The sequence below is a fragment of the Culex pipiens genome, chromosome 1, assembly GCF_016801865.2.
Source record: "Culex pipiens pallens isolate TS chromosome 1, TS_CPP_V2, whole genome shotgun sequence".
NCBI classification, from domain to species: Eukaryota; Metazoa; Arthropoda; class Insecta; order Diptera; family Culicidae; genus Culex; species Culex pipiens.
In genome coordinates this window covers 10,196,932-10,208,640 of record NC_068937.1, presented here as the reverse complement: position 1 = coordinate 10,208,640, position 11,709 = coordinate 10,196,932, and the positions used below count along the sequence as shown (strand labels likewise).

At 32.6% G+C, this 11,709-nt stretch overlaps 1 protein-coding gene across 3 annotated transcripts in view; it reads right to left on the bottom strand.

Moving 5' to 3' along the window:
* Positions 1-11,709, bottom strand: part of LOC120413279 (telomerase-binding protein EST1A) — a 239,731-nt gene that overhangs the window by 40,988 nt on the left and 187,034 nt on the right. The window lies entirely within an intron of this gene.

The following is an 11,709-nucleotide window of genomic DNA, read 5'->3' as shown; positions in this document are numbered from 1 at the left end:
GCGCGTGATCTCGCACACCCTGTGCGATCGCGATCGCGGTGAAGTGGCGCGGCGAGAGGCAAAACATAACAACATCAACGTTTTTTTTTCTAGGAGGTTGGTTGTGTGCAAAAAAAAAAAGCCACGTAATAATAAAGAAGATCTCGCGCGGACTTGGAGTGTCCGACGTGGTCGTCTTCAGAGTCCCTAGGTTATTGAACTATTTATTAGTGATTTTGTTTGCTCGAAGGTAGATACCTGTGTTGGCTTCGGGACTCTTTTTGTACACCGCACATTGTCTACCCTCGTCGTCGTCGGAGGTAGCGCAACAATTACTTCAACTCCTGAAAGCATCGAGGAGGGTGAGGTTATGTTGATCTTGGAGGGTACCAAGCTGGGATGGGGGGTTTTGCGGGGTGAAATAGCACTTGGCTGGGAGAATCTTCCCTTTGTTGACTTGCTCACTTCTTTTTCCCTCGAGTTTCGGGAGTTGGCAGAAGGCAGAAGCGCAACATTGTTGCGCGAAGAGGATCCTCGCCGGAGTCGTCTTAGGACGGGAGGTAGTAAGTACTTGAGGCCACTTGAGCCGGGGCCCGGTTTTGGGATTATGATGAAGAGATCAAACTTGATCAATCAGGTTGAGAGGATCATCGATTTGAGGGACGGTGGAGGGAAGTTTCATAACTATTGAACCTGTCAGGAGTGAAAGAAAGCACTGGCAGCGTTGCTGGAGGGCGCCTTTTGTATTTCGCGGAAGATCTTTGGAGGAATCCAAATTGGCCTTCAAGATTGATGGAGAAGTTCGAGTATCTTCGAAATACACTCAACCCCCGGTGGTTGGTCACTTTTTCGTTTGACACTTTTTTAGTTTGTACCCCGTTGGTTGGTCAAAGTCAAACTAAAAAGTGACGAACTGTCACTTTTTACACGGCGCTCACGCACACTATCACAACAAACGTTTAGTAGTGTGTGTGAACTCCGTGTAAGAAGGGTGTCAAACTAAAAAGTGACCCCGTTCGTTTGACAACAGTTGGTGTCAAACCAACGGGGTTTGAGTGTATCCCCAATCCAAATAATTGGTTTGAATTTTGTATTTTTAACATTTTTGTAAAAACAATTTCAATTTTTGACAATTTCTGTCAATTTCTGTCAAATTATGTCCATTTCTATCAGTTTCTGTCAGTTTTAACAAATTTGACAATTTTGACAATTTTGACAATTTTGACAATTTTGACAATTTTGACAATTTTGACAATTTTAACTATTTTGACAATTTTGACAATTTTGACAATTTTGACAAGTTTGACAATTTTGACAATTTTGACAATTTCAACAAATTTGACATTTTGACAAATTATGACAATTTTGACAATTTTGAAAATTTTGACTATTTTGAAAATTTTGACAATATTGAAAATTTTGACAATTTTGACAATTTTGACAATTTTGACAATTTTGACAATTTTGACAATTTTGACAATTTTGACCATTTTGACAATTTTGACAATTTTGACAATTTTGACAATTTTGACAATTTTGACAATTTTGACAATTTTGACAATTTTGACAATTTTGACAATTTTGACAATTTTGACAATTTTGACAATTTTGACAATTTTGACAATTTTGACAATTTTGACAATTTTGACAATTTTGACAATTTTGACAATTTTGACAATTTTGACAATTTTGACAATTTTGACAATTTTGACAATTTTGACAATTTTGACAATTTTGACAATTTTGACAATTTTGACAATTTTGACAATTTTGACAATTTTGACAATTTTGACAATTTTGACAATTTTGACAATTTTGACAATTTTGACAATTTTGACAATTTTGACAATTTTGACAATTTTGACAATTTTGACGATTTTGACAATTTTAACAATTTTAACAATTTTGACAATTTTGACAATTTTGACAATTTTGACAATTTTGTCAATTTTGACAATTTTGTCAATTTTGACAATTTTGACAATTTTGACAATTTTGACAATTTTGTCAATTTTGACAATTTTGACAATTTTGACAATTTTGACAATTTTGACAATTTGGACAATTTGGACAATTTTGACAATTTTGACAATTTTGACAATTTTGACAATTTTGACAATTTTGACAATGTTGACAATTTTGACAATTTTGACAATTTTGACAATTTTGACAATTTTGACAATTTTGACAATTTTGACAATTTTGACAATTTTGACAATTAAGACATTTTGACCATTTTGACAATTTTGACAATTTTGACAATTTTGACAATTTTGTCAATTTTGTCAATTTTGTCAATTTCCACAATTTTGACAATTTTGACAATTTTGACAATTTTGACAATTTTGACAATTTTGACAATTTTGACAATTTTGACAATTTTGACAATTTTGACAATTTTGTCAATTTTGACAATTTTGGCAATTTTAACAATTTTGACAACTTTGACAATTTTGGCAATTTTGACAATTTTGACAATTTTGACATTTTTGACAAATTCGAAAATTATAACAAATTTGACATTTTGACATTTTTGACATTTTTGACAATTTTGACAATTTTGACAATTTTGACAATTTTGACAATTTTGACAATTTTGACAATTTTGACAATTTTGACAATTTTGACAATTTTGACAATTTTGACAATTTTGACAATTTTGACAATTTTGACAATTTCCACAATTTTGACAATTTTGACAATTTTGACAATTAAGACATTTTGACCATTTTGACAATTTTGACAATTTTGACAATTTTGACAATTTTGTCAATTTTGACAATTTTGACAATTTTGACAATTTTTACAATTTTGACAATTTTGAAAATTTTGACAATTTTGACAATTTTGACAATTTTGACAATTTCCACAATTTTGACAATTTTGACAATTTCCACAATTTTGACAATTTTGACAATTTTGACAATTTTGAAAATTTTGACAATTTTGACATTTTTGACAAATTCGAAAATTTTAACAAATTTGACATTTTGACATTTTTGACAATTTTGACAATTTTGACAATTTTGACAATTTTGACAATTTTGACAATTTTGACAATTTTGACAATTTTGACAATTTTGACAATTTTGACAATTTTGACAATTTTGAGAATATTGACAATTTTGTCAATTTGAAACATTTTGTCAATTTTGTAAATTTTGTCAATTTTGTCAATTTTGTCAATTTTGTCAATTTTGTCAATTTTGTCAATTTTGTCAATTTTGTCAATTTTGTCAATTTTGTCAATTTTGTCAATTTTGTCAATTTTGTCAATTTTGTCAATTTTGTCAATTTTGTCAATTTTGTCAATTTTGTCAATTTTGTCAATTTTGTCAATTTTGTCAATTTTGTAAATTTTGACAATTTTGACAATTTTGTAAATTTTGTCAATTTTGACAATTTTGACAATTTTGACAATTTTGACAATTTTGATAATTTTGAGAATATTGACAATTTTGTCAATTTTGACATTTTGTCAATTTTGTAAATTTTGTAAATTTTGTCAATTTTGTCAATTTTGTCAATTTTGTCAATTTTGTCAATTTTGTCAATTTTGTCAATTTTGTCAATATTGTCAATTTTGTCAATTTTGTCAATTTTGTCAATTTTGTCAATTTTGTCAATTTTGTCAATTTTGTCAATTTTGTCAATTTTGTCAATTTTGTCAATTTTGTCAATTTTGTCAATTTTGTCAATTTTGTCAATTTTGTCAATTTTGTAAATTTTGACAATTTTGACAATTTTGTAAATTTTGTCAATTTTGACAATTTTGTCAATTTTGACATTTTTGACAATTTTGACAATTGTGACAATTTTGACAAATTTGACAATTTTGACAATTTTGACAATTTTGACAATTTTGACAATTTTGACAATTTTGACAATTTTGACAATTTTGACAATTTTGACAATTTTGACAATTAAGACATTTTGACCATTTTGACAATTTTGACAATTTTGACAATTTTGTCAATTTTGTCAATTTCCACAATTTTGACAATTTTGACAATTTTGACAATTTTGACAATTTTGACAATTTTGACAATTTTGACAATTTTGACAATTTTGACAATTTTGACAATTTTGACAATTTTGACAATTTTGACATTTTTGACAAATTCGAAAATTTTAACAAATTTGACATTTTGACATTTTTGACATTTTTGACATTTTTGACAATTTTGACAATTGTGACAATTTTGACAATTTTGACAATTTTGACAATTTTGACAATTTTGACAATTTTGACAATTTTGACAATTTTGACAATTTCCACAATTTTGACAATTTTGACAATTTTGACAATTAAGACATTTTGACCATTTTGACAATTTTGACAATTTTGACAATTTTGACAATTTTGTCAATTTTGACAATTTTTACAATTTTGACAATTTTGAAAATTTTGACAATTTTGACAATTTTGACAATTTTGACAATTTTGACAATTTTGACAATTTCCACAATTTTGACAATTTTGACAATTTCCACAATTTTGACAATTTTGACAATTTTGACAATTTTGAAAATTTTGACAATTTTGACATTTTTGACAAATTCGAAAATTTTAACAAATTTGACATTTTGACATTTTTGACAATTTTGACAATTTTGACAATTTTGACAATTTTGACAATTTTGACAATTTTGACAATTTTGACAATTTTGACAATTTTGACAATTGAGCAATTCTCTACAAAACCGGCCGATTTCGACCATTTTTATTTTTTGTATTTATTGATTTGGATCAAACTTTGTGGGGGCCTTCCCTATGACCAAAGAAGCCATTTTGCATCATTAGTTTGTCCTTATAAATTTCCATACAAATTTGGCAGCTGTTCATACAAAAATGGTACGTATGTATTCGAAAATCTGTAACTTTTGAAGGAATTTTTTAATCAATTTGGTGTCTTCGGCAAAGTTGTAGGTATTGTTAAGGACTATTTAGAAAAAAATAGGTACACGGAAAAAAAAATTTCCCGATTTTTATATTAACTTTTTTTTCACAAAAACTCAAATTCCCAAAATACGTATTTTTTGATTTTCGAGATTTTTTGATATGTTTTAGGGGACAAAAATCCGCAACTTTTGAGCTATAGAGAAACATGGTCAAAAAATCTGCCGCCGAGTTATGATTTTTTTAAAAACTGGTGATTTTTGGAAAAAATCGAAATTTCATACATAAAATTTTTTTGACCTCATTTTTTTATGCAAAATTGAATTTGCAATCGAAAAGTACTTTACAGATTTTTTGATAAAGGGCTCCGTTTTCAAGATATAGCCACCGAAAGTTTGATTTTAGCGAAATATTTGCAGTTTTTCAATTTTTAAAAATAGTGACCATGAGTGACCATTTCTAAACATATTTTTTTTGAAAAGTTCAGAAAATTTGCTATAAAATTGTCTAAGAGACATTGAAGATTGGACCTCCGGTTGCTGAGATACAGCGGCTTAAAGAAAAAGAAACACGAAAATTGAAGTTTTCTAAGTCTCACCCAAACAGCCCACCATTTTCTAATGACGATATCTCAGCAATTAATGGTCCGATTTTCAATGTTAATACATGAAACATTCGTGAAATTTTCCGATCTTTTCGAAAAAAATATTTTGAAAAAAAATAAATCAATACTAGCATTTTTAATGGGCATAATATTCAAAGTTTGGCCCTTTTAAAATGTAAGTCTTGATTTAATTTTTTTCAAAATATTTTTTTCAAAAAGATCGGAAAATTTCACGAATGTTTCACATATTAACATTGAAAATCGGACCATTAACACCTAAACTCCCATCCATAAAAATATCCCGCGGACTACCAAGCAAGCGAAAAAAGGTGGAACTCCAACTTTGAACAGCTATATCTCGGCTCCCTGTGGACGGATTTTCGATATCTAAACAGCAAAAGATGCGGACAGATCTCTAGATAATGTTGCTTTTTTGAAAAGTCAAAAATAGAGGCGTTTACCCTAAGTTATTCCCGAAACCATAGGAGCAACTTTTTTTCAGCCCTCTTTTTACTACATGTTTTACATGCAGTTATAAATATTCAATGATAATCTATGTCAAATCCATGCCAGAATGATAGATAATGCTCATTTATTATACTCAAGACCATTTTCGGTCCAATGTGGCCACTTTGGAACCGGTCCCAGGTACTCCGGTGAAACCCGGATTACACTATATTGTGGAGCATTTTCGGGAATATTTTGGTCAAGGCAACATGCATATCACAGTTCATCATTTTCAAAATCAAGCTCATTGGTGATACCCAAGTCCATTTTTGGACCAATCTGGCCACTTTGAAACCGGTCCCGGGGTCTCCGGTAAAACCCAGAATATGGCAAATTACGGGATTATTGGAGGACAATTTTTGACAGGGCAATATGGATGTCAAAGATCATTATTTGCAAAATCAAGCTCATCCATGAACCCCAAAACCACTTTTGGACCAATCTGGCCACTTTGTGACCGATTCTCGGTACTCCGGTGAAACCCAGAATATGGCAAATTACGGGATTATTTCTGAATAATTCATGAAATGGCAATATGGATGTCAAAGATTATCATTTGCAAAATCAAGCTCATCCATGATCCTCAAGACCACTTTTGGACCAATCTGGCCACTTTGGGATCGGTTCCCGGTACTCCGGTGAAACCCGGAATAAGGCAAATTACGGGATTATTTCTGAATAATTTTTGACAAGGCAATATGGATGCAAAAGACCATCATTTGCAAAATCAAGCTCATCCATGAACCCCAAAACCACGTTTGGACCAATCTGGCCACTTTAGGACCGGTTCCCGGTGCTCCGGTGAAACCCGGAATATGGCAAATTACGGGATTATTTCTGAATAATTTTTGACAAGGCAATATCAATGTCAAAGATTATCATTTGCAAAATCAAGCTCATTCATGAAATCCCAAAACCACTTTTGGACATATCTGGCCACTTTTGGACCGGTCCCCGGTACTCCGGTGAAACCCGGAATATGGCAAATTACGGTATTTTTCCGAATTATTATTGACAGGGCAGTATGGATGTCAAAGTTCATCATGTTCAAAATTTAGCTCATCCATGATCCTCAAACCCTCTTTTGGACTGATCTGGCCACTTTGGGACCGATTCCCGGTACTCCGGTGGAACCCGGAATAAGACAAATTACGGGATTATTTCGGAATAATTTTTGACAAGGCAATATGGATGTCAAAGATTATCATTTGCAAAATCAAGCTCATCCATGATCCTCAAAACCACTTTTGGACCAATCTGGCCACTTTGGGACCGATTCCCGGTACTCCGGTGGAACCCGGAATAAGACAAATTACGGGATTATTTCGGAATAATTTTTGACAAGGCAATATGGATGTCAAAGATTATCATTTGCAAAATCAAGCTCATCCATGATCCTCAAAACCACTTTTGGACCAATATGGCCACTTTGGGACCGATTCTCGGTACCCGGTGAAACCCGGAATATGGCAAATTACGGGATTATTGGAGGACAATTTTTGACAGGGCAATATAGATGTCAAAGATCATCATTTGCAAAATCAAGCTTATCCATGATCCCCAAGACCGATTTTGGACTGAACAGGCCACTTTGGGACCGATTCCCGGTACGCCGGTGAAACCCGGAATATGGCAAATTACTAGCCAATGTGGATGTCAAAATGAAATATGATGAACTTGTTTCACAGGAGTACCAGGAACCGGTCCCAAAGTGGCCAGATATGTCCAAAAGTGGTTTTGGGGATCGTGGATGAGCTTGATTTTGCAAATTATGGTCTTTTGCATCCATATTGCCTTGTCAAAAATTATTCAGAAATAATCCCGTAATTTGTCTTATTCCGGGTTTCACCGGAGTACCAGGAACCGATCCCAAAGTGGCCAGATTGGTCCAAAAGTGGTTTTGGGATTTCATGGATGAGCTTGATTTTGCAAATGATAATCTTTGACATCCATATTCCCTTGTCAAAAATTATTCAGAAATAATCCCGTAATTTGCCTTATTCCGGGTTTCACCGGAGTACCGGGAACCGGTCCCAAAGTGGCCAAATCGGTCCAAAAGAGGGTTTGGGTATCATGGATGAGCTAAATTTTGAACATGATGAACTTTGACATCCATATTGCCCTGTCTATAATAATTCGGAAAAATCCCGTAATTTGCCATATTCCGGGTTTCACCGGCGTACCGGGAATCGGTCCCAAAGTGGCCTGATTAGTCCAAAAGCGGTCTTGGGGATCATGGATAAGCTTGATTTTGCAAATGATGATCTTTGACATCCATATTGCCCTGTCAAAAATTGTCCTCCAATAATCCCATAATTTGCCATATTCCGGGTTTCACCGGAGTACCGGGAACCGATCCCAAAGTGGCCAGATTGGTCCAAAAGTGGTTTTGAGGATCATGGATGAGCTTGATTTTGCAAATGATAATCTTTGACATTGATATTGCCATTTCAAGAATTATTCAGAAATAATCCCGTAATTTGCCATAGTCCGGGTTTCACCGGAGTACCGGGAACCGGTCCCAAAGTGGCCAGATTGGTCCAAAAGTGGTTTTGAGGATCATGGATGAGCTTGATTTTGCAAATGATAATCTTTGACATTGATATTGTCATTTCAATAATTATTCAGAAATAATCCCGTAATTTGCCATATTCCGGGTTTCACCGGAGCACCGGGAACCGGTCCTAAAGTGGCCAGATTGGTCCAAACGTGGTTTTGGGGTTCATGGATGAGCTTGATTTTGCAAATGATGGTCTTTTACATCCATATTGCCTTGTCAACAATTTTTCAGAAACAATCCCGTAATTTGCCATAGTCCGGGTTTCACAGGAGTACCGGGAACCGGTCCCAAAGTGGCCAGATTGGTCCAAAAGAGGTTTTGGGGATCATGGATGAGCTTGATTTTGCAAATGATGGTCTTTGACATCCATATTGCCTTGTCAAAAATTATTCAGAAATAATCCCGTAATTTGCCTTATTCCGGGTTTCACCGGAGTACCGGGAACCGATCCCAAAGTGGCCAGATTGGTCCAAAAGTGGTTTTGAGGATCATGGATGAGCTTGATTTTGCAAATGATAATCTTTGACATTGATATTGCCATTTCAAGAATTATTCAGAAATAATCCCGTAATTTGCCATATTCCGGGTTTCACCGGAGTACCGGGAACCGGTCCCAAAGTGGCCAGATTGGTCCAAAAGTGGTTTTGGGGTTCATGGATGAGCTTGATTTTGCAAATAATGATCTTTGACATCCATATTGCCCTGTCAAAAATTGTCCTCCAATAATCCCGTAATTTGCCATATTCTGGATTTTACCGGAGACCCCGGGACCGGTTTCAAAGTGGCCAGATTGGTCCAAAAATGGACTTGGGTATCACCAATGAGCTTGATTTTGAAAATGATGAACTGTGATATGCATGTTGCCTTGACCAAAATATTCCCGAAAATGCTCCACAATATAGTGTAATCCGGGTTTCACCGGAGTACCTGGGACCGGTTCCAAAGTGGCCACATTGGACCGAAAATGGTCTTGAGTATAATAAATGAGCATTATCTATCATTCTGGCATGGATTTGACATAGATTATCATTGAATATTTATAACTGCATGTAAAACATGTAGTAAAAAGAGGGCTGAAAAAAAGTTGCTCCTATGGTTTCGGGAATAACTTAGGGTAAACGCCTCTATTTTTGACTTTTCAAAAAAGCAACATTATCTAGAGATCTGTCCGCATCTTTTGCTGTTTAGATATCGAAAATCCGTCCACAGGGAGCCGAGATATAGCTGTTCAAAGTTGGAGTTCCACCTTTTCCTCGAGCATGGGAGTTTAGGTGTTAATTGCTGAGATATCGTCATTAGAAAATGGTGGGCTGTTTAGGTGAGACTTAGAAAAGTTCAATTTTCGTGTTTCTTTTTCTTTAAGCCGCTGTATCTCAGCAACCGGAGGTCCAATCTTCAATGTCTTTTAGACAATTTTATAGCAAATTTTCTGAACTTTTCAAAAAAAATATGTTTAGAAATGGTCACTCATGGTCACTATTTTTAAAAATTGAAAAACTGCAAATATTTCGCTAAAATCAAACTTTCGGTGGCTATATCTTGAAAACGGAGCCCTTTATCAAAAAATCTGTAAAGTACTTTTCGATTGCAAATTCAATTTTGCATAAAAAAATGAGGTCAAAAAAATGTTATGCATGAAATTTCGATTTTTTCCAAAAATCACTAGTTTTTCAAAAAATCATAACTCGGCAACAGATTTTTTGACCATGTTTCTCTATAGCTCAAAAGTTGCGGATTTTTGTCCCCTAAAACATATCAAAAAATCTCGAAAATCAAAAAATACGTATTTTGGGAATTTGAGTTTTTGTGAAAAAAAAGTTAATAAAAAAATCGGGAAATTTTTTTTTCCGTGTACCTATTTTTTTCTAAATAGTCCTTAACAATACCTACAACTTTGCCGAAGACACCAAATTGATCAAAAAATTCCTTCAAAAGTTACAGATTTTCGAATACATACGTACCATTTTTGTATGAACAGCTGCCAAATTTGTATGGAAATTTATATGGACAAACTAATGATGCAAAATGGCTTCTTTGGTCATAGGGAAGGCCCCCACAAAGTTTGAGCCAAATCAAAAAATACAAATAAAATCCATTTCCGGTTTTGGTAGAGAATTGCTCAATTTTGACAATTTTGACAATTTTGACAATTTTGACAATTTTGACAATTTTGACAATTTTGACAATTTTGACATTTTTGACAAATTCGAAAATTTTAACAAATTTGACATTTTGACATTTTTGACATTTTTGACATTTTTGACAATTTTGACAATTTTGACAATTTTGACAATTTTGACAATTTTGACAATTTTGACAATTTTGACAATTTTGACAATTTTGACAATTTTGACAATTTTGACAATTTTGACAATTTTGACAATTTTGACAATTTTGACAATTTTGACAATTTCCACAATTTTGACAATTTTGACAATTTTGACAATTAAGACATTTTGACCATTTTGACAATTTTGACAATTTTGACAATTTTGACAATTTTGTCAATTTTGACAATTTCGACAATTTTGACAATTTTTACAATTTTGACAATTTTGAAAATTTTGACAATTTTGACAATTTTGACAATTTTGACAATTTCCACAATTTTGACAATTTTGACAATTTCCACAATTTTGACAATTTTGACAATTTTGAAAATTTTGACAATTTTGACATTTTTGACAAATTCGAAAATTTTAACAAATTTGACATTTTGACATTTTTGACAATTTTGACAATTTTGACAATTTTGACAATTTTGACAATTTTGACAATTTTGACAATTTTGACAATTTTGACAATTTTGACAATTTTGACAATTTTGACAATTTTGACAATTTTGACAATTTTGACAATTTTGACAATTTTGACAATTTTGAGAATATTGACAATTTTGAGAATATTGACAATTTTGTCAATTTTGACATTTTGTCAATTTTGTAAATTTTGTAAATTTTGTCAATTTTGTCAATTTTGTCAATTTTGTCAATTTTGTCAATTTTGTCAATTTTGTCAATTTTGTCAATTTTGTCAATTTTGTCAATTTTGTCAATTTTGTCAATTTTGTCAATTTTGTCAATTTTGTCAATTTTGTCAATTTTGTCAATTTTGTCAATTTTGTCAATTTTGTCAATTTTGACAATTTTGACAATTTTG